Raw genomic sequence first — 26304 nt, 5'->3', positions numbered from 1 at the left:
TTTGGTAAGCACTTACTATGTGCCAAGCACTGTAGTAAGCACTGAAGGCAGTTTATGAGGCAGTTGCCATTTTAAGGATCTTTCTTAGAATATTGAAGGCCCAGCTCCAAGCTTCCATTTGAATTCTGTAAAGAAATGAGCTAATGACTTCCATGAAGGTTGAGCTAAGAAAGTAGTAGTCTATATTTAAGCTAAGATCTGAGGCTAAAGCTCAGGTGATAGGAACAATACATTTCAAGGAAGGAATGAGAGTGTTGAAGGTTCAGGACAATCATCCTGCAGGGGGTAAAGAGCTGCCCCGGGGTATGTTTTTAAGGGAACTCAGAACATGTTAATAACTCTTGGAGATTGCCTAAACAATTCTGCCAATGTTCACTTGGGTGCTATACCAGTGTCATAAGCTTCTCTGGAAATTTAAAGCATTTGGCCACTGAACATGGAACCGGATTCATCCAAGGTTTCCCTAGGGAGCAAATGCTGGGACTTACTTCCTTAGGTGAAAACCTCCGGTCTGTTATGAGAGATTCACAGACAGCAAATGTTGTGAAGACATAATGAATAAATTTGGCTTGAAGAAGATGCATAAAGGAACATGATATCTATCCAAGTATAACATGCGCATTCCCTTATGGGCTACGTCACATTTACCTGCAATTCATCAACAACACTTTAAGCTCCTTGTGAACTGTGATCATGTCTACCAACTCCATTATACTGTACTTTACAAAGTACAGGGCTGTGCACACAGTAAGCACTTAATAAATGCCATTAACTGAATGATCAGTAAATGGAAAACATAAGAATGATGAGAAAGGCACATTTATACTAACGTCATTTTCAATGGCACAATTGGTGCTGTTAGAAAGGATTAAATATATCTAGTTGAATTTAATAGTAATGATGAAATCACCACCAAATTTAAAAAGAAAAAAATCAAGGGTAAATATGTTTGGGCGTATGTTCCACATCAGTGTAGACAGATTTTGAAAATAACCTACTTAGGTGTAGTTCTCAGTTTAAGAACCAATCTATCATAGTCGTAATAGAAATTTAACTGAAAATCCCATCTGACTAACTCTGCACAAAGCTCCATTTTCCACTTGTGCCTTGACCCCCTTAATTGCTGCAAGGTAAATTACTCAATGAATTCAAAACTAGAGAATTATTAGGAAATTGAACAGTGCCAAAATGGAGACTGGGCCAGATTTTCCTGGCACAAATTCTGGGAGTTCCACACGTGCCTCCTAATTGTTCTTAAGAACAGTGGAAGGGGTTCCTTACATCTGGCATAAAAAAAATTCTGCCTGAGGAAATAGAGATTCAAGTGAAAGCACTTATTTTCTTTGCAGTATAAATAAAACATTTTACAAATTACATTTCAATAGTCAATCTCTGGGCCAATGAAGTTCATTTTAATTACCCTTCATCAAAAGGTACTTTGAGGTATGCCATACCTGTTAACTTTGGTTTACATTTTTCTATACCTGAGGTATTTGCTAGGCAAACTTTGAAAGTTCCACTCCTGTTGGGGAATTATATAGCCCATTCACAACATTTTGTTCTACAAGGAAATCTTGATTACTCATACCTCCAACACTAAGCCTCAAAAATAAGGAAATTAAGTAAAACTACATTTTATAATGGTTGCTTCAGGTTACATTAGTGTATTTAGAATGGCATTTTGTGCTGGCTTGAGAGGTTTTATTTGAAGCCCATGGATCCAAAATCCCATTTGAATATGTTAAAAGTGAAGATTTTGTAAAATTAAAATAGGTAATTATATCATAAAGAATGTTTCTCTTTTCCAGTCCTGGATAAGAATCAACAAATGCTACATTTATTTTGTCTATGAGATCCCATTCAATAGCTAAAAATAGGACCCAAAATAATGTAAAAAGCTATGGGAGTTTCATGGTGGAAATCCTTCAATTTGAATGGAAAATAAATGACTAGTACAGGCATAATCTTTACATTTCCCTAATTAGAAATACAGACTAGACATTGCAATAAAGGCCTATTCTAGCATCAACATTTGGAAGACACAGCTAACAGTTCCATTTTTCATCCTCAACAATCTTCATACAGAACATTTTGGGACATTCTCTCTCTATCCATTAGGAATTATTTCTTTCCCTGCTAAATTCAAAACTTCTCTAAATCAAAGACTTTCTATGCTGTGGGCACCAAATACATCAGACTCTAAGAAGTAATCTTCATTTGCGGAAGATGTAGAAGGATTTTGTTAGTATGTTTGGTTTTGTTCTCTGTCTCCCCCTTTTAGACTGTGAGCCCACTGTCGGGTAGGGAATGTCTCTATATGTTGCCAATTTGTACTTCCCAAGTGCTTAGTACAGTGCTCTGCACATAGTAAGCACTCAATAAATACGATTGATGATGAAGGATTGTGGTCACCCATCAGTCTTAGCTTCAAGTTCTAATTTCCCATCGACCTGTAGCATTTTTATTCATTCAAAGGTCTATGTCAATCAATTAATCATATTACTTGAGTGCCAAAGCACCATTCTAAGTGCTAAAGAAAGTACAATAGAATTAGTAGATACGATCCCTGTCTCCAGGGAGCTTATGATCTAGCAAGAGAGACTCTAAAATATATTATAGTTAGGAGTAACTAACACCCTCTCAGGTTCACACCTGGAGAGTTTCCAGTACTCTGCCAGTCTCGACTACGAGAGGGAGAGTCAAGCAGAGGCATACCCATTCCATTCCTAACTTGGGCAGTGGCTAGTGAGTGGAAGGCAATCTGCTGCAAGTCAAGACTCCCCTGTGCTGGGCAGCAGCAGCATGGGAGAAAGTCGAGGGTGGAGACTCAAGTTTATTGCGCAGAAGGAGGCGATGGTAATCCACTTTCACTGTTCTACCAAGAAAAGTCTATGGTTACACTTACCAGATGATTGCAGGTGGAGGTGGGGCGTTCTGGGAGAGATGTGTCCATGGCATTGCTATAGGACAGAGATAAGACAAGACAAAGAGTAGCTGAGTGTAAAAATCTATCCATAGGTACCAAGGGAGATGTCAGTACCCAAGTACTTAAATGCCACAGAAGTGCTCAAGAAGAAGCTGGGGGCAATAAAAACTGGAGAGAAGGAAAATCAGAGAAGACCTCCTAGAAGAAATGAGATTTCAAAATGTCTTTGATGTTGGGAAGATCAGTAGCCTACCAGGTGTGAAGGTGAAAGAGTTTGAGGCAAGAGGGAGCATGTGAGCAGTAAATCAGCAGAGGGAAAAATAAGAGTGGCACAGACTAAGTTGGTTAGCTTGAAAGTAATGAAACATAAGAGCTGGGGGTATAGCAGGACAAGAAAGTGAATAAACAGGAGGGAGAGAGCCGATAGAGTGCTTTAAAACCAATGGTCAGAAATTTCTACTTGATGTGGAGAAGAAAGGGCATCCACTGCAAGTTTTTGAAAAACTGATAGATAATAACTGTGGTATTTTTAAACACTTACTATGTGCCAGACACTGTACTTAATGCTGGAGTAGACGCAAATAATTGGGCTGGACACAGCCCCTGTCCCACATAGGACTCACAGTCTTAACCCCCATTTTACAGATGAGGTAACTGTGGAACAGAGAAGTGGCTTGTCCAAGGTCACACAGCAGGTAAGTGGCAGAGCTAGGATTAGAACTCAGGTCCTTCTGACTCCCAGGCCTGTATTCTACCCACTTGGCAATGCTTTGAAAAAATGATCCAGTCAACTGAGTGAAGTACGGATTGGAGAGGAGAGACTAGAGCCAGAGAGGTCAGTCAGGAAAGGGTTGTGGGGGCACTTGAAGGCAGAGAGGAACAAGCCATCAGAACAAGAACAGTTATTTTTGGTTTTTTTGTGGGGTTTATTTTGATGACATTTATTAAGCGCTTACTATGTGCAGGGCACTGTTCTAAGCGCTGGGGTGGTTACAAGGTGATCAGGTTGTCCCATTTGGGGCTCACAGTCTTAACCCCCATTTTACAGATGAGGGAACTGAGGCCCAGAGAAGTTAAGCGACTTGCCCAAAGTCACACAGCTGACAAGTGGCAGAGGTGGTATTTCTCCCCCTCGTCCCCCTCTCCATCCCCCCCATCTTACCTCCTTCCCTTCCCCACAGCACCTGTATATATGTATATATGTTTGTACATATTTATTACTCTATCTATTTATCTTACTTGTACATATCTATTATATTTATTTTATTTTGTTAGTATGTTTGGTTTTGTTCTCTGTCTCCCCCTTCTAGACTGTGAGCCCTGGGTAGGGACTGTCTCTATGTGTTGACGACTTATACTTCCCAAGTGCTTAGTACAGTGCTCTGCACACAGTAAGCACTCAATAAATACGATTGATTGATTGATTGATTGATTTGAACCCATGACCTCTGACTCCAAAGCCCGGACTCTTTCCACTGAGCCACGCTGCTTCTCAAACACTGTTCTAAGCGCTGGGGGGATACAAGGTGATCAGGTTGCCCCACGGGGGGCTCACAGTCTTAATCCCCATTTTACAGATGAGGGAACTGAGGCACAGAGAAGTGAAGTGACTTGCCCAAAGTCACACAGCTGACAATTGACAGGGCCGAGATTTGAACCCATGACCTCTGACTCCAAAGCCCATGCTCTTATCCACTGAGCCACGCTGCTTCTCACCAGTTGAAGATGGTGGTCAGAGAGGGAAGGCTAGTGGCACAAATGTCTTTGGAAGGTGAGAAGGAACTGGGTCAGGGGCATGGGTGACTGGATTATATTTTGAAAATAGGTGAGAGATCTCATTCATTCATTCATTCAATCCAATTTAGGTATTTACTGTGTGCAGAGCACTGTACTAAGCACTTGGGAGACTACAATGTAACAATAAGCAGACATATTCTCTGCTTACGACGGACTTACAGTCTAGCGGGGGAGAACAGTCTCCCTTTGAGAAAGTTCTGAGGATGACAAGGGCATCGATGTTGTGGCGAGAGGGACCTGGGGAGGTTAGACCTGATGGTTTTGATTTTGTCAACGAAATAGCTGGCAAAGTTATCATGGGCAAAAATAGGGGAGGTGGTGGCACTGGGGGCTTGAGGAGGGAGTTAAATGTCTGGGATAGTAGGGGCGATGGGCAGGGGAGCCTATGAAGGAGTAGAAGTAGCATTGCTGTGGATGAAATTGAAGAGGGCAAAGATAATAATCATAATGGCATTTGTTAAGCACTTACTACGTGTGAAGCACTGTTCTAATCGCTGGGGGTGGAATATAAGGTGATCAGGTTGTTCCACGTGGGGCTCACAGTCTTAATCCCATTTTACAGATGAGATAACTGAGGCTCAGCAAAGTTAAGTGACTTTCCCGAAGTCACACAGCTGACAAGTGGCAGAGCCAGGATTAGAACCCATGACCTCTGACTCCCAAGCCCGTGCTCTTTCCACTGAGCCATGCTGCTTCAATCAGTCATATTTATTGAGCACTTGCTGTGTGCAGTGCACTGTACTAAGCACTTGGGAGAGTACAGCATAGCAGAATTGGTAGACACGTTACCCACCACGAGCTATTCAATCAATCAATAAATCAGTGGTATTTTTACAAGCTTGTTATGGGCAGGAAACACAACTCCTAATTTTGTTGTATTGTACTCTCCCAAGCGCTTAGTACAGGGCTCTGCACAGAGTAAGCACTCAGTAAATTGATTGACAATAGTAATAATGATGATACTTGTGAACCGCTTACTTGCCTGGTGCTTACAGAACTCAATGTCCAAGTGCAGTAGTGAAGGAAGCAAACTGGAGGTGAGACAAGGCTGAGATTAGTGGTCCAAGATTGATGGAGTAACATGGAGGAAGTGGATCTGTGCATCTTTGGCTCAGTCAATCATTCAGTCGTATTTATTGAACACTTACTATGTGCAGAGCACTGTACTAAGTGCTTGGTGCTAGTACTTTAAACACTCTTTTAGGCTTTCAACGCTCGTGCTCTTTTAGACTGTGAGCCCACTGTTGGGTAGGGACTGTCTCTATATGTTGCCAACTTGTACTTCCCAAGCGCTTAGTACAGTGCTCTGCACACAGTAAGCGCTCAATAAACACGATTGATTGATTGGGAGAGTGCAATACAACAGAATTAGGAGACACGTTCCCTGCCCGTAATAAGTGCACAGTTTAGAGGCTCCTCATAATGTCCCTGTGAAGTAGGGATGGGAAGGCGCCATCATCCACATTTTATCACTGGGGAAAGTGAGGCACAGAGTAGTTAAGTGGCTTGCCTGAGATCACACAGTAGGTCAGTGGCAGCTCTGGGACAAAAAAATTAGGTCTCTTCACATTCAAGCCCGTGTTGTTTCTATTGGACCACACTGCCTAGGGTGTAAAGTCACTGCTATTCCATCAACTCAGCTGTCCCGCCTTATGTATGAAATCAAATTGAAACAGTGATCCAATAAGCAAGTTATAAACAAGTGGGTGGCTTTTAGTCCAACTGGAAACAATTACTCCAAAGAGATGGAAAGAGAGTAAGACGACGTTGACACCATTTCAGATGACTCAGACGACTGGGTTAATTACTCACATGCAGCTCTGTGGGAGAGTTTTCTGCAGAGCCAAAAATGTAATTTCTTGGTGTCCACAACTTGGCAATCCTGACTCTTCAAGATTTGAATTGAGGTCTGCAAATGTGTGGTTTTTGCAATAGCTCCTCTTCAAGTCTTGAGGCACCAATGTGAACTCTAATAATGTGACTCCAATTTATCAGAATAAATATATTTGATGCAGGTTGTATTGTATTAAATTGTACTGATATATTAAATTGTATTAAATTTAACTACTTGAAATGATTAAATTTAATACAATTTAATAATGAGAAGCTGTGTGGCCTAGTGGATAAAGTATGAGCTGGGGAGTCAAAAGGACTGGGTTCTAATCCCGGCTCTGCCACTTGTCTGCTGTGTGACCTTGGGCGAATCACTTAACTTCTCTGTGCCTCAGTTCCCTCATCTGCAAAATGGGGATTAAGACTGTGAGCCCCATGTGGGACATGGACTATATCCAAACTGAATTACCTTGTACCTACCCCAGTGCTTAGAACAGCACCTGACACATAGTAAGCATTTAACAAATACTATATAAAAAAGGTCTAATCACATTTTGGTCCATCCGACACTATTTTCCTACTTAGTGAAGGGAAATAGTTCATTAAACCAAGTATCTCATTTTATAGACCACAGAGCCATAGAAAAGCACAGACAATATGCCAGTTTCATTTGCAATAAATCTAAGATAGGAAAGAATCATCATCATTACCAACAGCATTCACTGGAATTCTACTGTGTGCAGAGCCCTAATCTAGGTGAATATATATATATATATATATATATATATATATATATATATGTATGTATATATGTTTGTACATATTTGTTACTCTATTTATTTATTTATTTTACTTGTACATATCCCTTTTATACTGTGAGCCCACTGTTGGGTAGGGACTGTCTCTATGTGTTGCCAATTTGCATTTCCCAAGCGCTTAGTACAGTGCTCTGCACATAGTAAGCACTCAATAAATACGATTGATGATGATGATGATATATATAAAGCATGCTGTCACTGCCCTCATGGACTTTGCAATCTACTGGGAAAGAATACTTGTATATCCCTAGGAAATGATCCCCAGAACAGAACAATAAATTTTATCAGTGCTTATAAATGGCAAGCAGTGTTAGTAAAAGCTCTGTGGGAGTTGTCCTTTTCTCTAGAGTAGACCTGTTCTGGCATAACCTGGACCCTTAGTTTCTATATTGCATTACCCATTACACAGTGCTGCAGTTAAAGGGGACCCAGATTTTTAGGGACTTAAGGTAGGTCTGAGGCTGACCCAATAGGGGACCAGGGCAAAAATATAGGGGTAACAGAAATAGAGGGGAAGAGATAAGAGGAGAGAGACAGGTGGGGATAGTAAAAGACCCAGAGTGTCAAAAAGTGAGCGAGCGAGAGAGAGGGACTAATAAAAATAACAATAAAAATAATAATGGTATTTGCTAAGAGCTATGTGCCAGACACTGTACTAAGCAGTGGGCTGGACACAAGCAAATCGAGCTGGACACAGTCCCTGTCCCATGCGGGGCTCACACTCTTATCCCCATTTTATGGATGAGGTAACTGAGGCACAGAGTGGCCCTTACAGAAGATGATTCAGGCCAATCACTTAACCTACCCTGGATCTTGGTTTTCTAGCACGGATGTTGAGGGTATAAAATGAGACCTTATATATAAGAATATTTTGAATTTTAAGGGAGAAGAGGCATGAATGAAGAAAGCCAAGGTTTTATTTTTGAAGTCTCTTCTTTTATTTCCTGCCAGTCCTTGGATCTCCCGTTTCTGACTCCTGCATGCTCTTGGTTGCAACTGGGAAGAGTTTGAGTTTTCCTATTTAACTTGTACTGCTCTATCTTTTTCTATTAAAATTCCATGTAAGCATCTCTCCTTTAGAAGGATTCCACAGGCCTGCAGAAAAATAGCATGCATTGGTGTCAAATGAAGTGTCCATTCCTTTGACACATTGTGAGGCTGGGGAATTTTTTTTTACTATGTCTGCCATAAGTAACTGTCGTAGGGACCAAAGTGATGTTTTTATCAGTGTTTCCACAAATCTTTAATTTGTAAGCTTAAATTTAGAAGCACGGTGAGGGTCCCTGGATGAAAACGCTAAAGTCTCATCCAGCCTTTCTGTTGCATAAAATCTGTCATTCCAATGTCTCAGTGAATTCTGGACTGCCTCAAAGATATCAGGAGTTGTCATTTTACTGAAGGATATTTGCTTCCAGAGTGATTTAGCTGATTTGGAATGCATTCTGGAGGAGGAATTGAGCTCAGCCAGCTATTCCAGTTCAGGCCTGATGGAGCCATATGCTAAGATACAGATGTTCATTTATTGGGCAGCTTCAATATATCAAAGGCGCTCGCATTTTCCTTTCAATGCCTTTTTTATTTTTAACCCGAGAGCATTTTTAGCAGTGGCTGAAAGGCTATTTGACAAACATAGAAACTTCAACTCTCCTCCCTCTGCCCATCAATTCTTGCATCTCTTTTTCATGCACAGCAACATTTCCCCTCCAAAAATAATACCTTGAATGTGTTTAGTGCTTCTGTTATTCCAATCCTTTTGATATCAATTCTCTCATTTTTTGAGAATGCATTCCCCATTTTCCAGATGAGGAAACGGAGGCATGGTTAAGCTAACTGACTTTCTCAAGAAGTCACAGAAAGCAAGTAGCAGATTTGGAACTCAGACCCAGGTGTTGCGTCCCAGATGGTATTTCCACTTGACCATGTGTTTGAACCAAGAAGTCTGAATAGACATGGACATTATTAAGATGTGAATTCCCCAGAAATGGTTCACACGGGCATCCATCTTTCGCTGGGGACAACTCTATCCAGGAAATCTTGTGGCCTTTGTGATTTCCAAACCCCTCCATTTCCCTTAATGTCCCCTCGGGGCCTCTTGAGCAACTTGTGTTTTTTTGGGGGGGAGTGGGGGGGGGGCTTTTTTTACAGTATTTGTTAAGCATTCGCTATGTGTCAAAAACTGTTCTAAGCACTGGGTAGGTACAAGTTAATTATGTCAGACACAGTCCCTGTCCCTCATGAGGTTCACAGTATAAGTAGCGGGGAGAACAGATGTTTAATCCCCATTTTGCAGTTGAGGAAACTGATGCACAGAAAAGTTAAGTAACTTGCCCAAGGTTACACAGCAAGCAGTTAGCAGAGCTGGGATTAGAAACCAGGTCTTCTGACTCCCAGGCATGTGATCTTTCCATTAGGCATCTCTGCCACCAGCGTCTCTGCCCTAGCTAACTCCACCCATCTTACCAACACCCCTCATGAAGAGCATTCAATGGTGTCAGTAATTAATAGCGTGAAGCTGTGTGGTCTAATGGAAAGATCGTAGGCCTGGGAGGCTGGAGACCTGAGTTCTAATCCAAACTCTGCCTCTTGATAATAATAATAACAATAATAATAATAATAATAATAATAATGGCATTTATTGAGTGCTTACTATGTGCAAAGCACTGTTCTAAACACTGGGGAGGTTACAAGGTGATCAAGTTGTCCCACGGGGGGCTCACAGTCTTCATCCCCATTTTACAGATGAGGGAACTGAGGCACAGAGAAGTTAAGTGCTTGCCCAAAGTCACACAGCTGACAAGTGGCAGAGCCAGGATTTGAACCCATGACCTCTGACTCCAAAGCCCGGGCTCGTTTCCACTGAACCATGCTGCTTCTCTTCTGCCTCTGCTTCGCTTGGTGCAATGCAACACTGGGCAAGTCATTTAACTTTTCCATGCCTCAATTTCCTTTTCTGTAAAATGGGGATTCAATACCTAGTCTTCCTCCCTTTTAGGCTTGAAATTTCATAAAGGAAAGGGACTGTGTCCAAGCTGATTTTCTTGATCTTCCCCAGTGCTTAGCATAGTGCTTGACACATAGTAGGCCCTTAACAAATACCACAGTTATTACTTATTATTAGATTGGCCCAAGGCCAGATAGGAATAATCAATCAATCAATCAATCGTATTTATTGAGCACCTACTGTGTGTAAACCACTGTACTAAGCGCTTGGGAAGTACAAGTTGGCAACATATAGAGACAGTCCCTACCCAACAGTGGGCTCACAGTCTAAAAGGGGGAGACAGAGAACAAAACCAAACATACTAACAAAATAAAATAAATAGAATAGATATGTACAAGTAAAATAGAGTAATAAATATGTACAAACATATATACATATGTACAGGTGCTGTGGAGAAGGGAAGGAGGTAAGATGGGGGGATGGAGAGGGGGACGAGGGGGAGAGGAAGGAAGGGGCTCAGTCTGGGAAGGCCTCCTGGAGGAGGTGAGCTCTCAATAGGGCCTTGAAGGGAGGAAGAAAGCCAGCTTGGCTGATGGGCAGAGGGAAGGCGCTTTATTAAGCGCTTACTATGTGCAAAGCACCGTTCTAAGCGCTGGGGAGGTTACCAGGTGGTCCCAAGGGGGCTCACGGTCCCATTTTCCAGGTGAGGGAACTGAGGCCCAGAGAGGTGAAGTGACTCGCCCCAAGTCACCCAGGTGGCGAATATTTCCCCTACTACTGAGATATTATCTAGATATCTGTTCTCAAGGTCTGCAATGAAAACAGTGAATCACACATAGGTGATTTGTTATGTTTATTTTGCTCATATGTTAGAACATTCATCTCTTTCCCTGTCACCGAGAGATGATCAGCAGTAGGAAAAACATCTTACCTGTACTGGCAAACTATCACTGAATGGCCAACCTTTGGGTCTTCATTTCTGACTTTCCTCTACTCTCTCTTTTTGAGGACAAGTTGAAGGAGTGGGCAGAAGAGGCTCATGGAAAAACCACACCAGCCATTAGGAGTTTCAAAAACAACATGTACTTGCCCCCAGCTGAAATAGAGAAAAGGAATTATAGTCCTGCTGGTTCTGAATTGGAAAATGTAAAGAATGATGGCCTGCCCCGTACATCTTTTACATTTTGTCCTATGGGAATTCAGTCAAGATTTCTGCTCTAAAAAGTAAAGACAATGATTTGCATTTAAAACATTGGAGAAGCAAGTGTCACCTTCCCCAATTTCTAGAGCATTTAAGGCTCAGAGAATTGGTCATATAAGACTTACATGTCAGCTGTATGGTATGGCAGTTGAAAAGTGGGACATAAGACCATCATCCCTCATTAACACACCTACCTATTCTCTTTTGACAACTGTAGAAGTGAGAGCAAGAAAGGAGGAAAGGTTAGAACCCCAGAATTCTGTGACACCAGGACTAAAAATCCCAGAATGCAGGGAAGCTTAAACAGAGCATGAATTGGGCCTGCTCCAGCCTGGACAAGGAATTCCCAGCATTTGATGGGAAGAGCAGTTGGGAGTCAGTGCCAGATAGGTCAGTTTGTTTAGCTGAGACAGATCCAGTAGGGGACATTTTGTTTTTCTGACATTATCTGAGTCAGACAAAGGCAAAAATAATCTGGGATAATACCAGTTGTACCAATGAGTGTATTCACCCTAGTATATGGTGCTTTTTGCTGAGCTATACTAAGTAACGGGGCCCTGCCAGCTAGGAATTTACAGCAAGGCCACAGAGTCAACTGCCAGTTCTCTTTAAACTCCAAGTTTCAAGGAATAACATCTCACAAACCACCTTCCTACAAACTTCTCCCAGATAGCGGGACCTATTGGCAAGAACACAGATCTGGGAGAGAGGGGACCTGGGCTCTAATTCCAGCCTCACTCCTTGCCTGCTCTGTGACCTTGGGCAAGTCACCTCATTTCTCTGTGCCACTGTTTCCTCATCTGCACAATGGAGATTCAGTCCTCTCTAGACTGAGCACCCTATGTAAAACAGAAACTGTTTCTGACCTGATCTGAGTACCTTGCAATTAACTGTGGTATTTGTTAAGAGCTTACTATGTGCCAATGGTATTTGTTAAGCGCTTACTATATGCCTATCTATTTGCTCCAAATGGATCTGGGAGCATATTAAGTCCAAATGGTCTTTGGAAGGCCAAATGGCTCAACTTGGATTAGCATATTTGAACACATAATCAGGAGGACTAATTCTCTGGAGAAGACACTAATGCTAGGAAAAGTCCAAAAAATCCAGGGAAAATGTGGAAGAGGCAGACCAGCAGCTAGGTAGATAGAGACCATATCAGTGATAATGGAAGAACCGTGAGAAAGATTATGGATTATGGCAGAAGGCAGATGTTCTGGAGAAAATATAACCATAGAATCACTATGAATCAGAAATGACTCAATGGCACTTGATAATAATATGCCAAGCACTGTACTAAGCACTGGGAGATCAAGCAAATCAAGTTAGACACGGTCTCTGTCCCATGTGGGGCTCACAGTCCCAATCCCTATTTTACAGATGAGGCAACTGAGGCACAGAGAAGTTAAGCGACTTGCCCAAGGCCACACAGCAGACCAGTGGTGGAGCTGGGATTAGAACCCATGACCTTCTAACCACGAGGCCCATGCTCTATCCATTTTGCCTACCTCATTGCTTAGTACAGTGCTCAATACATTGTAAGCACCTAACAAATACCAGAATAATAATTTTCTTCACAACAGAAGGCTGAGGGACATTCCTGCATAGTGTCAAAACCATCCTTGTGGAGGTGAAGTCAAAGTACCCAAGAAAACTGGTGAGGCTCCACAGCCGTTTGCCACAACCCTCTTCAGAACTGACTACTTGAGCAATGAACTACTAGAGAAACTTAATAATTAGAATCCCCATACTTGTGCTTGAGGAGAATTAGTCTCGCTCCCCTAAAAGTGAGAAATGGGGCTCATGCTGCCTATCGCTTAACAAAAGCAGGCTACAAGCATCTGGGAAGGAATGTTTTTGAAAATAAGCAAAGCTCCAAAATGCTTAGGGTGTGACATAAAATTAGCCTGTGTCATTCCTGGAACCCAAAGGAAGTCACACTAATGGGCCAGATGAAGTGAAAACCAGTTGAGATCAAACAAGCAAACAAAAAATCATGATAACTACAAGCCTCAGAAGTTGCAGAATGCTCAATTAACTAGAATCTTGTCATTCAAAAAAAAAAAACCTTCTCCCTGTGCACATAGTTAAAAACCGGCAGTAAAACCTAAGTCCTATACCACAATGGAGGTTTTTTTGAGATGCTCAATGAAATACTTCAATTACGAAGTAACAATTTCTATTGTTAGGAGTTGCCACTATTCTCCTTTTATTGATGTCATAAAGTAGGTATTTATGAGATGAGGTTATTAAGATCAATAGCATAAATGGAACACCTAATTCTGTCTTTTTCAGAGCAGCACAAAGCATTCCTCTAGTGGAATCTGTGAGAATAAAAGGTGACTGGATTCTGTCAGTTAACCCTAATCCAAATGCAAAGAGCTCACCCTATTAACAATGAGTCATTTTTAACATGGTTCTTAGATCTGAAACTATCTTGGCCTTAAGTAGCCTTTATAAAAATGTACAGATTTAAATTCATTGTGCGCCTGGATTTACCACATTTATAACTAGACTTGGAGCTCATTTTTATTTCAAATGAAAAATGGGAAGGAAAGAAAGCTCAGATTTTAAACTCTCTGTGAATATAAGTGATTCACCTCATTTCCGTTCTCAAGGTAAAATGTTTCCAAAGGAAAAAATATCCTGGAGCTTAACAATGATGGTTTAGGAAGACCAAAATCTCTGCTTAACTAGTCCTGGGTTCTAAAATTATCTCTTCCTGAGGTCCATCAAAGAGATAAGAGTGCACTTTTTTTTTTCATCTTTCCTCTGGATAAATAGATAGTTTGTTGTTTTTCCATTTTTGAATCATAATGAGTGCTTCCAGGGGTAATTATCAAATGTCTATATTTAGACAAATTGGGCCATACTTAGATAATAGCTCAGGCTTATATTTGTAAAGTGCATTTTCCAAGGAAGAAAGAAATTCAGCATTCATTGCTAGGATTAGTTATTCAAATTGAAGCAAAAGAGATAAATATTGGAGAAAAATGCATCTATTGCACGGTTTCAAGACGTAAAAGCCATCTCCCCACCAAGATATCTCTAAGACCATTCAATCTATTTCAAGATGAAGGGCATCATCCATAGTCCAACAAATTGAGGGTGAGAAAAGTCTAAGGGACATTCAGTCAATCACCCTGACTCTGAAAATACTGGCTATTTTCCTAATTTTTTTATGGAAGCTCATAGGTGACTTGAAAGTGCCTTAAACTGCTACTCTGTTGAGTATTCAAGAGAATAAACAAAGGGTTAGTGCATTGGAAACATAATTTAAATCTTGCCTTTCCTTCTCTCTCTTATTGTACTTCTTGCAATTTGAAGGCAAGACGTTCATTTCCCCACTTTACTCTTTAATTTATGTGCCTCAGGTTAACAAATAAACTACCTCCAAAGCAATCCATACACCCTCATCACCTTAGTTCTAAAGTAAAAAAGTGCAGATTATCTGATGGCTAATGTTATTTCCAAGGAAAGTTTTTTTTCTTTCTTCAATAATAAATCAGATTTTTCTCTCCCCCCGCCCCCCATTAGTTTATATGTTCCTCGAGGAGAGGAACCATTTTAAAAAAAACTTGTACTGTACTCTCCCAACTCCCCAGTACACTTTCCCGCTTCTAGACTGTGAGCCCGCTGTTGGGTAGGGACCATCTCTATATGTTGCAAACTTGTACTTCCCAAGTACTTAGTACAGTGCTCTGCACACAGTGAGTGCTCAATAAATATGATTGAATGAATGAATGAATGAATGAATGCTCAACCCATGGTAATCAATCAATGGTTTTATTTATATAGTAGAGCACTGTACTAAGCAATTGGGAAAGTACAATACAGCAGAATTGGTAGACGTTCCCTACCCACAACAAGCTTGCAGTCTAGAGGGGAACCATTCTATAAATACTACTGAATGAATTAAATGAACTTCATTATCCTTGTCTGTAGCCTGACACACACTGGGAAGAGTTTATTTTCAAAAAATAAATAACGGGAAAGGCAAAATTTTTGGAAGCACAATCTTCAACCAACTCCCTCAGATAAGCATATGTCCTTTAAAGAATATCTTTACTAGACAGAACAACCATTTGTCTTGCCCAGGGTCCGCTTCTGTCAGTGACATCATAATGTTTGGAGAGACAACATTAGGATCATCCTTCTAGACATCCATGAGATCATTCTAGACTGTGAGCCCATTGTTGGGTAGGGACCATCTCTATATGTTACCAACTTGTACTTCCCGAGCACTTAGTACAGTTCTCTGCACACAGTAAGCACTCAATAAATATGATTGAATATTAATTGTGGTATTTTAAGCACTTACTACATGCCAAGAACTGTGTTAAGTGTTAACTGTGCTAAGAAGCAGCGTGGCTCAGTGGAAAGAGCCTGGGTTTTGGAGTCAGAGGTCTTGGGTTCAAATTCTGGCTCCGCCAATTGTCAGCTGTGTGACTTTGGGTAAGTCACTTCACTTCTCTGTGCCTCAGTTCCCTCACCTGTAAAATGGGGATTGACTGTGAGCCTTCTGTGGGACAATCTGATTACTTTGTAACCTCCCCAGCACTTAGAACAGTGCTTTGCACATAGTAAGTGCTTAATAAATGCCATCAATATTATTATTATTACTGGGGTAGATATGAGATAATCATGTCCCACATGGGTTTACATACTGAGTGGGAGGAAAAACAGGCATCGAATTCCCATTTTGTAGAAGAGGGAAATGAGACACAGAGCAGTTAAATGACTTACCTAAGGTCACACAGGTAAGTGGCAGAGCAAGTAAGTAATGGCAGAGTCAGGATTAAGACTCAGGTCCTCTGAGTCCTGGGCCTGTACTCTTTCCACTAGGCCATGCTGCTTCCCTAAGATTAGTGACCACTTCTAATCAGACATGACCTCCATTTAACAGAGGGTTCATTGGGATGAACCTCTGGACCATCAGTGCAACAGGATAAGCCAGATCGAAGCTATCATCCATTTAGATGGCATATCCCTGTCAATCACGAGAGATTGAAAGGACCAGTCCAGTGACTTTTCAACTACCAGCTAGGCCAATTAAATGATCTCCAAATTTTAACCCTGTCAGTGATTGACCAGCCAGTGATTCCTGATTTCTCCTTCTGCAGCAAGACGACGATTCCTCCAAAATAGTCTCACATGGAAAAATTAAAAAAAAACCCGTCTTGTAAGGAAAGATCCCTGTAGAATGAAAAGCAGTGTTGCCTAGTATAAAGAGCACCTGCCTGGGGGGCAGAGGATCTAAGTTCTAGTCCCTGCTGTGTCACTTGTCTCCCACCTCACCTTGGGCAAATCACTGAACTACTCTGTGTTTCAGTTTCCTCATCTGTAAAATGCAGATGCAATGCATGTTGTCCCTCCTACTTAAACTCTAAGCTCCACACGGGACAGGGACTGTGTCCAACCTGATTACCTTATAGCTACCCCAGCGCTTAGGTCAGTGCCTGGCATGCAGGAAGCTCTTAAAAAATACCACAGTAATTATTATTAAAGACCCAACCAAGAGGCCATCAATTGGGCAGCATTGCCAGGTTGCAAGGTGAAGAGGGAAAATCAATCACCACTGTGTTCTTCTGGACCTTGAGTGACTTCACAAACCCATGAGAGCCACGAGGTCCTGAGAGCCTGACTGATGCAGAATGATGGTTCCTGGATTCTGCAAGTATTGTACAGTTGATAGCAATGGTGAAGACGACTTTGAATCATTTTTCTCTTTCCAGGGGGAACGTGATGGGTTTTCACTTTTCCAGAATGTTGGGAGTTCCCAAAATGCTCAACCTCAAAAATATTCCTCGTCTGGTGCTTGATTGTACTAAGGATTGAGCCACTAGGTACTGAAAGTTGAACAGATGTAGATGTGGGAGATGAAATCCCACTTTATAATGCAGGAAGCACAGCTTTGTCAATTGTCATTAACACATCTTTTATTAGGATACTTCAGAGATGAGAAAAGTTCACCTAGAAATAGTATTCTGATTTAAATCTTTGAAATGTCTTGAACAATCCATCATTTCTCTATGATTCAGGTCGTTACTTTTAGAGGGCTCTTTCTCAGGCACCATGAATATAAATTGTCAGGGTTCAATATCTCTTAAAGGGAGAATAGAGACTTTCAATTGTGTCAGGTAGAAACCTGGATCTCCCATAAACCTGTCATCTCAAATCACAGCTTTGATACCCAGCACTGAAGATCTGTGTATCATTTTCACTTCCAGGTTGTGTGTATCAAGGGGAGACTGTTCTGTTAACCCAATTCATTTATCAAACAGGTTTTATATTTAAGCATGGACTTGCCCATCTGACACTGATGAAGCCAGATATAACTCATGGCTAATAGTTGGGCAACACAGCTCCAAGTCACACTCTGGAGAAGGCAACAGAGATAGATTTTATTTATGTTGGGTTCTTGGAAAGAATAACCTCCAAGGAAACTCTTAGCTAGATCTAAGCCCAGTCTGTCAGCCGGGTGCTCTACTTTCAGGAAAGATCTCAGAGTCTTAGCATTTCATCTTCATACCTCAGAGAGGTCAGGTTGACAGGCAGTGCGTGATTGGAAGAAATGTCTTCCCAACTTTATCTTCTACATTTACTATTTGGAAGCTTTCATAAGGTACTATATTTCTCTGACAAATCATTTACATTGCTACTATTCTACCAAGACAAAGTTTGGTCAGAAAAGTAGACTTCTTTTTATCAAGAATGTGGACTTCCTTGGCTTCCACTAGCAAAACTGATGAAGTCAAAAACGAATGCATGCAACACATTCTACATATGAAACTGGCTATTTCATAGGTTTTCATAATGTACTATTCTCAGCAACCCAAGCTTATCACAACTGCAGAGAAGTACAGTTACGCCCAGGTCTCATTAAAATGTTCCAACACTACCTAACTGAAACAAAAGCAAGAAGAAAGGGCTATAATCAAAAACTGCTATGCGATTAAAGGGATCTGGTTTGACTACGGCATTGAATAGAGCATTTCCTGCAACATCACCTACACGTTCCAAAATAGAGTGAATGTTTATGAACAAAACTAGATTTGCCAGAATGAAAAACCTAAGGCTTTTTTTCCATGTCTAAGCCTACCAAGTCTACTCTGTGCATTGCCAATGCAACTGCATCTGTATCCCTTAAGGCCCTTGATATTCATTCCTCACCCAGCCCCCCAGCACATATGTAACATAACCAACTGTAATTTATTTTAGTGTCTATCGTCTCCTTCTAGTTCATAAACTCCTTATAGGCACGGAATGGCTCTACCTACTCTGTTGTATTGTACTCTCCCAAGCGCTTACGACACAGAAAGCTCTCAATAAATGCCATTGATTGATTGCACTTATACGGGAAAATATTTAATAGGTTAAATTGATGATTAGGTTTTATAATAGTGCCTTGTAAAAATCCAGGTTGGGCCTAGACCAATAAGGCTCTAAATCTTTTCTGATGTGAGTATAATCAGAAGTAGTTTTTAAACAATTGTTCTGATACTGTACTAACAGACCTGAAACTAGGTGCCTATTTCAATCAAAGTCTGGAGAATGTGCCCCAAATTCACTAGATGGTGAAGCAATTTAAATTTCACAATGGGATGAACAGCTTGAAATATCATGAAGCAGCCTGTCAAAGTGGATAAATCACAGAACTAGGAGTCAAAAGGTCATGGGTTCTAATCCAGGCTCTGCCACTTGTCTGCTGTGTCACCTTGGAAACATTTCTGTGCTTCAGTTATTTCATCTGTAAAATGGGAATTGAGACTGTGAAACTCATGTGGAACAAAGGACTGTGTCCAACCCTATTTACTTATGTCCACCTCAGCATTAAATGCAGTGCCTGGCACACAGAAAGATCTTAACAAATACTATTATTTTATTATTATTATTAGGATCAGGGTTTTAGGGCTGGAGACAAGGGGGTCGGGGACAGAGAGGCATCCTCCATTTAGTTTTCTTCTCCCTAGTTCACACCCTCACTTTTGCACTCACAACCAAGCAGCACTTTTGTACATACTGATCTATGCACTCTATTATTTATTTATTAATAATAATGATGGCATTTAAGTGCTTACTATGTACAAAGCACAATACTAAGTGCTGGGGGGGATACAAGGTGATCAGGTTGTCCTACATGGGGCTCACAGTCTTCATCCCTATTTTACAGATGAGTGATCTGAGGCTCAGAGAAGTTAAATGACTTGCCCAAGGTCACAGAGCAGACACGTGGCGGAGCCGGGATTAGAACCCATGACCTCTGACTCCCAAGCCCGTGCTCTTTCCACTGAGCCACGCTGCTTCTCTATAATAATGATGGTACTTGTTAAGCACTTCCTGTGTGTGAAGCACTGCTATAAACGCTAGGGGATACAAGGTGATCAGGTTGTCCCACATGGGGCTCACAGTCTTAATCCCCATTTTACAGAGGAGGTAACTGAGGCTCAGAGAAGTTAAGTGACTTGCCCATAGTCACACAGCAGACATAATAATAATAATAATAATAATGGCATTTATCAAGTGCTTACTATGTGCAAAGCACTGTTCTAAGCGCTGGGGAGGTTACAAGGTAATCAGGTTGTCCCACGTGGGGCTCACAGTCTTCATCCCTGTTTTACAGATGAGGTAACTGCGGCACAGAGAAGTTAAGTGACTTGCCCAAAGACAATTGACAGAGCCAGGATTTGAACCCATGACCTCTGACTCCAAAGCCCGTGCTCTTTCCACTGAGCCACACTGCTTCTCTGTGGCGTAGCTGGGATTAGAACCCATGACTTCTGACTATTAAGTCATCTACCCTCATTTCTATTCTGGTTTTCCACCAATCTGTAAATGAGTCTGTGCCTGTCTCTCCCATTTAGACTGTAAGCTTGTTGAGGACAGGACTGTGTCTTTGACCTCTACGGTACTCCACAAGTTTTAGTACAGTGCTGTGCATATAGTTGGCACTCAATAAATGTTATTGATTCGTGGATTAACCCAGCAATCTGCCCCAGCCTCCAATTTTATCTGCTACCTCCTACGAAAAGCAGCATGGCTTAGTGGAAAGAGCCTGGGTTTGGGAGTCAGAGGTCATGGGTTCTAATCTCAGCTCTGCCACTTGTCTGCTGTGTAACCTTGAGCAAGCCACTTAACTTCTCTGTGCCTGTTACCTCATCTGTAAAATGAGGATTAAGACTGTGAACCCCATGTGGGACAACTTGATTACCTTGTATCTACCCCAGTGCTTAGAACAGTGCTTGGCACATAGTAAGCACTTAACAAATACTATTATTATTATCATTATTATTATTATCTAGCTGGGACACACCTCCTGTCATTGTTCTGCCTAGAATCCTCAGTCTCCCCCAATGATAATAATAATAATAATTATGGTACTTGTTAAGCACTTACTATATGCCAAGCACTGTTCTAAGTGCTGGGGTAGATACAAGTTAATCAGGTTGGAAACAGTCCCTGTCCCACATGGGGCTCACAATTTTAATCCCCATTTTGCAGATAAGGTAACTGAGACCCAGAAAAGTTAAGTGACTTGCCCAAGGTCTCAGAACAGATATATGGCAGCGACAGGATTGGAACTCAGGTCCTTCTGACTCCCAGGCTCACGCTCTACCTATTAAGCAACACTGCTTCTTGACTGCAAGGTCATTATGGGTAAGGAAGGTGTCTACCAACTCCGTTGTATTGTTCTCTCTCAAGCACTTAGTACAGTACACTTCACATAGTAAGTGCTCCATAAATATCATGGATAATAATTCCCTGACTCTAACCAGGGTGGCAGTTAAGTAAAGGAACAGTGGCAAGAGCAGCCTGTCAATCCGATGGAAGTGCTAGCTAGCATCAGCACATGAGCTAGGTGGTAGGGCTCCTGAAACATTAAATTTTGAAGACTGGGACAACAACCCACTCACATTGAATTGGAACTTCATCCTTCCCATCTCACAAGCCCACAACCTCGGTGTCATCCTCGACTCTGCTCTCTCATTCACCCCTCACATCCAAGCCGTCACCAAATCCTGCCAGTCTCACCTCCGCAACATCGCCAAGATCTGCCCTTTCCTCTCCATCCAAACCACTACCCTACTCGTTCAATCTCTCATCCTATCCTGAATGGATTACTGCATCAGCCTCCTTTCCGATCTCCCATCCTCCTGGCTCTCCCCACTTCAATCCATATTTCACACCGCTGCCCGGATCGTCTTTGTGCAGAAACACTCTGGGCATGTTACTGCCCTCCTCAAAAATCTCCAGTGGCTACCAATCAACCTATGCATGAGGCAAAAACTCCTCACCCTCGGCTTCAAGGCTGTCCATCACCTCGCCCCCTCCTACCTCACCTCCCGTCTCTCCTTCTACAGCCCAGCCCACACCCTCCGCTCCTCTGCTGCTAATCTCCTCACAGTGCCTCATTCTCACCTGTCCCGCCATCAACCCCCGGCCCACGTCCTCCACCTGGCCTGGAATGCCCTCCCTCTGCACATCCGCCAAGCTAGCTCTCTTCCTCCCTTCAAAGCCCTCCTGAGAGCTCACCTCCTCCAGGAGGCCTTCCCAGACTGAGCCCCCTCCTTCCTCTCCCCCTACTCCCCCTTCCCATCCCACTGCCTTACCTTCTTCCCCTCCCCACAGTACCTGTATCTATGTATATATGCTTGTACATATTTATTACTCTATTTATTTTACTTGTACATATTTATTCTATTTATTTTATTTGGTTTGTATGTTTGGTTTTGTTCTCTGTCTCCCCCTTTTAGACTGTGAGCCAGCTGTTGGGTAGGGACCATCTCTACATGTTGCAAACTTGTACTTCCCAAGCGCTTAGTACAGTGCTCTGCACACAGTAAGTGCTCAATAACTGTGATTGAATGAGTGAATGAATGAATGAACTGAGAATACAGGGAGATTCAAGTCTAATGAGAAATAACCCTGCAAATAAATTCCATTCATAACAGACCACTTCAATCCCGTGCAGGCAAGACCAGCATGATTAAATGGGATTGTGAAGCTCCCACTCAGTTTGGGATTTACATATCATCCTTAATAGACAATTAGCATTCTACTTTCAAAACTGAAACCATGAGTCTTCAGCATATGTATATAAAGTGTCCATGAAGTCTGTGTGGGACTTCAAACTTGGATACCTTTTGACTTATGAGAAAAATAAACTTTATATGGCACTTAAAAGAGTAATTCATAAAGTTTTATGGCAATATAGATTTATTTCTTCTCACTACTGTTATTGACTTCAGTTCAAATAACCAGAGCACACAATTAACCTTCTCTTCTACCATCACCATATTCATGTCAGAGATCTTAAATATAAATATGACATTTAATGTGTATGGCTTATAAATGATTCTAAAAACACTGCAAAAAATGGTATGAATTATGCTTTTAAGTACAATTTGAAGCTTCTTTTTATCCCATGTCAAAAGCTATTGGAGTCTAAAGTTGCCCAAGGACTTCATGAATATCATGCACAAACATACAAATGTATAAATACCAAACATGTAGTCATGCACAATCTTTGCAAATAAATCCATAGGAGAAGGAGGCTCCATGGGAAATATGCCTTCCAATCATATAACATCCACTCCTAAATAGGTTTATCTTTCAGTGCACAGATGATTATTATCAGGCTTAATAAACTCTTTTTATCATGTACACATGGCAGAGCTGCAGTAGTTAAAGGGGTTTCTGACTTTCCATTACATGATATGCCTCAGTTTTTTTATGATGCCTGAACATTGAATTTGTTCATTGGCTTGAAACTTGGCACTGGCATTTTTAGCCTAGCAGCAAATATTTGTCATAGAATTTGTTGGAAATCATTTGGCTGGTATTCAGTTCAAGATGGGCAAAACAAAATAACAAAAAAGGAAATTTGGCTAATTGGAGGCTTCTGGAAATTCTCCAGCTTAAAAATAAATAAATAAAAAACATTCTGAATGCAAAAATCCTGCAGACTCCTGGAAAGTGCTTAAGTAGGTGAGTAATCTACTTGAAGCCAGAACTGAAACTGAAACGTATGTGCCATACACAGGGAGTTAATCTGAATCCTGTGGACGCTTTTCTAAACCTCATTGATTGCAGCTGGATTTTGCATATTTTCATTAAGAAACCTTTCCCACGACGAGCAATATCTCCACAGAAATTTCTTCCAAAGGATCCTCTCAACTACAGAATGATGAGTGCCTTCATGTCCAAGAAGACAACAGAAATTTATTGCAAGTTCCAGAACACTGTGCGAAATGGTCCCTGGTCAAACATGAAGCTCAAAAAGGACTCCTTCAGATGTAGAATCAAAGGAGAGCTAGAACTTGGAAACTTTTGATGATTATGAAACTGTTAAATTTGGGAAGTTTGGTCTGACCGTGATTGATGAGTGACAATGATCCCAAGTCAGCTGCCTGTATAAAGAGGAAAATGCACATAAATGAACCTCACCTACCTCAGCCATTTCCCACTACAAATCCATCCCTCACACTTTGCTCCTCAAATACCAACCTACTTATTGTACCTCAATCTCATCTTTCTCACCCATCAACCCTTTTCTCATTCCGAACTTTGCCATCTGGAATCCACTCCCCCCAAATAGCTGGCAGACTGCAACTTTCCCCCATCTTTGAAGTAGAACTGAAATCAAATCTCCTCCAGAAAGTCTTTTTTGTGGTATTTGTTAAGTGCTTGCTATATATCAAACACTGCTCTAAGCACTGTAGTAGATACAAGTTAATTAGGTAGGACACAGTCCCTGTCTTGCATGGGGCTCACAATTTAAGTAGGAGGGAGAATGAATAGGAGGGAGAAGCCTTCCCTGACTACTGTCATTTCCCCGCCCCATTCTCTCTCCCTTCTCCATCACCTATGCATTTGCGTCTTTACCCATTTAAGCACTTTGATGCACACCTCACCCCACTCCCTCAGCACTTATGTACATATCCACATGTTCTGCTGCTTCTCCTATGTCACTTAATTTATCATCTGTCTCCTCAACGAAACTGCAAACCTCTTGGAGGAAACTACCAACTGCATTGTACTCTCCCAAGCACTGAGTACAGTGCTCTGCTTATATTAAGTACTCAATAAATACTTCTGACTGATTAATTGGTGAACTTTCCTAATGCCAAGCACAGTGCTCTGCACATGCTAAGTACTCAATAAATACCTCTGATTGATTAATTGGTGAACTTCCCTAACCCCAGAGCTGGTGAGCTTTCCTTTCAAAGTATCCCTAGGTCTAGGCCACAAAATTGGGTGGGAGGCTTCATATCAGATTTGAAGAAACCATTCATTCCTGCTCATTCAGTGAGGCTTGGTAAATGAGAAGCAGCTGGCCTAATGGATAGAGCACAGGCTTGGGAGACAGAAAGACCTGGGTTCTAATTCCAGCTTCAGCACTTGTCTGCTGTGTGACCTTTGGGCAGTCACTTAACTTCTCTGTAATCAATCAATCAATCAATCATATTTATTGAGTGCTTACTGTGTGCAGAGCACTGTACTAAGCGCTTGGGAAGTACAAGTTGGCAACACATAGAGACGGTCCCTACCCAACAGTGGGATGACAGTCTAGAAGGGCGTGACAGAGAGGAAAACAAAACATATTAACAAAATAAAATGGAATAGATATGTACAAGCAAAATAAATAGAGTAATAAATCCGTACAAACATATACACAGGTGCTGTGGGGAAGGGAAGGAGGTAAGGCGGGAGGGATGGAGAGGGGGAAGAGGGGGAGAGGAAGGAGGGGGCTGAGTGTGGGAAGGCCTCCTGGAGGAGGTAAGCTCTCCGTAGGGCCTTGAAGGGAAGAAGAGAGCTAGCTTGGCGGATGTGGTGGGGCGGGGGGGGGGGGGGCATTCCAGGCCAGGGGGTGTATGGCGGATGTGTAGCGGGCCAAAAGCGAGTAAAATTGAGGAGCTGGATGTTCCCCAATACTGCAGGTGCGAGATCCAATTCTTCTTCATAAAACTGAGTAACTAAGCAGAAGCCATCGTGAGGCCAAAATGCAAGGGTTCTGCTGAAGCGGTAGCAAGCCGAGACTAGATGGCTCCATCTTCACGCCTCCTAAAGATGATTTCTTCCTTTGTCATTGGCAGGCATTGACTTCAAACATTTGTCAGTGGGGTGTGATGAAACCAATCCAATAATCTGTTTTTAACGCCCAACTCCTCCTCTAAACTCCTTGTGGGCAGGGGTCCCATTGACCAACTCTGTTGGGGTGTACCCTCCCGAGCGTTTTGTACGGGGCTCTCCACAAAGCAAGCAAGCGCTCAGTACATACCAGGGATCAATCGATAACCATCGATAGATCAGCAGTATGGCACGGGGTTAGGGCACAGGCCTGGGATTCAGGAGGTTTGCTGCCATTTGTCTGCTGCGCGACCCTGGGCGAGTCACTCAACTCCTCTGTGCCTCAGTTCCCCCATCTGCAAAACGGGGATGGAGACTGTGAGCCCCCCGTGGGACAGGGAGAGGGTCCAACCCAATTTGCTGGTTTCCACCCCAGCTCTTAGAACGGTGCCTGGCACGTGGTAAGTGCCTAGCAAACAAATAGTAATAACAATAATAATAATGATAGCATTTATTAAGCGTTTACCACGTGCAAAGCACCATTCCCAGCGCTGGGGAGGTTACAAGGTGATCAGGATGTCCCACGGGGGGCTCACAGTCTTCATCCCCATCCTACAGGTGAGGGAACTGAGGCACAGAGGAGTGAAGCGACACGCCCAAAGTTGCACAGCTGACAAGTGGCGGAGCCGGGATCTCAGTTACCTCATCTGTAAAATGG

The 26304-nt window shown here is 42.0% G+C and overlaps 1 non-coding gene across 1 annotated transcript; it reads left to right on the top strand.

Moving 5' to 3' along the window:
• The first annotated feature begins 2634 nt into the window (after window positions 1-2634).
• On the top strand, window positions 2635-2772 carry LOC119936480. Its single transcript, XR_005453785.1, has one exon. It is a non-coding gene; the product is annotated as a small nucleolar RNA SNORA7 (small nucleolar RNA).
• Window positions 2773-26304: the final 23532 nt, after the last annotated feature.

This window comes from Tachyglossus aculeatus, chromosome 1 (genome assembly GCF_015852505.1).
Source record: "Tachyglossus aculeatus isolate mTacAcu1 chromosome 1, mTacAcu1.pri, whole genome shotgun sequence".
Lineage (NCBI taxonomy): Eukaryota > Metazoa > Chordata > Mammalia > Monotremata > Tachyglossidae > Tachyglossus > Tachyglossus aculeatus.
Note: the sequence above shows the minus strand (reverse complement) of the source record. Positions and strands in the feature narration are given on the sequence as shown.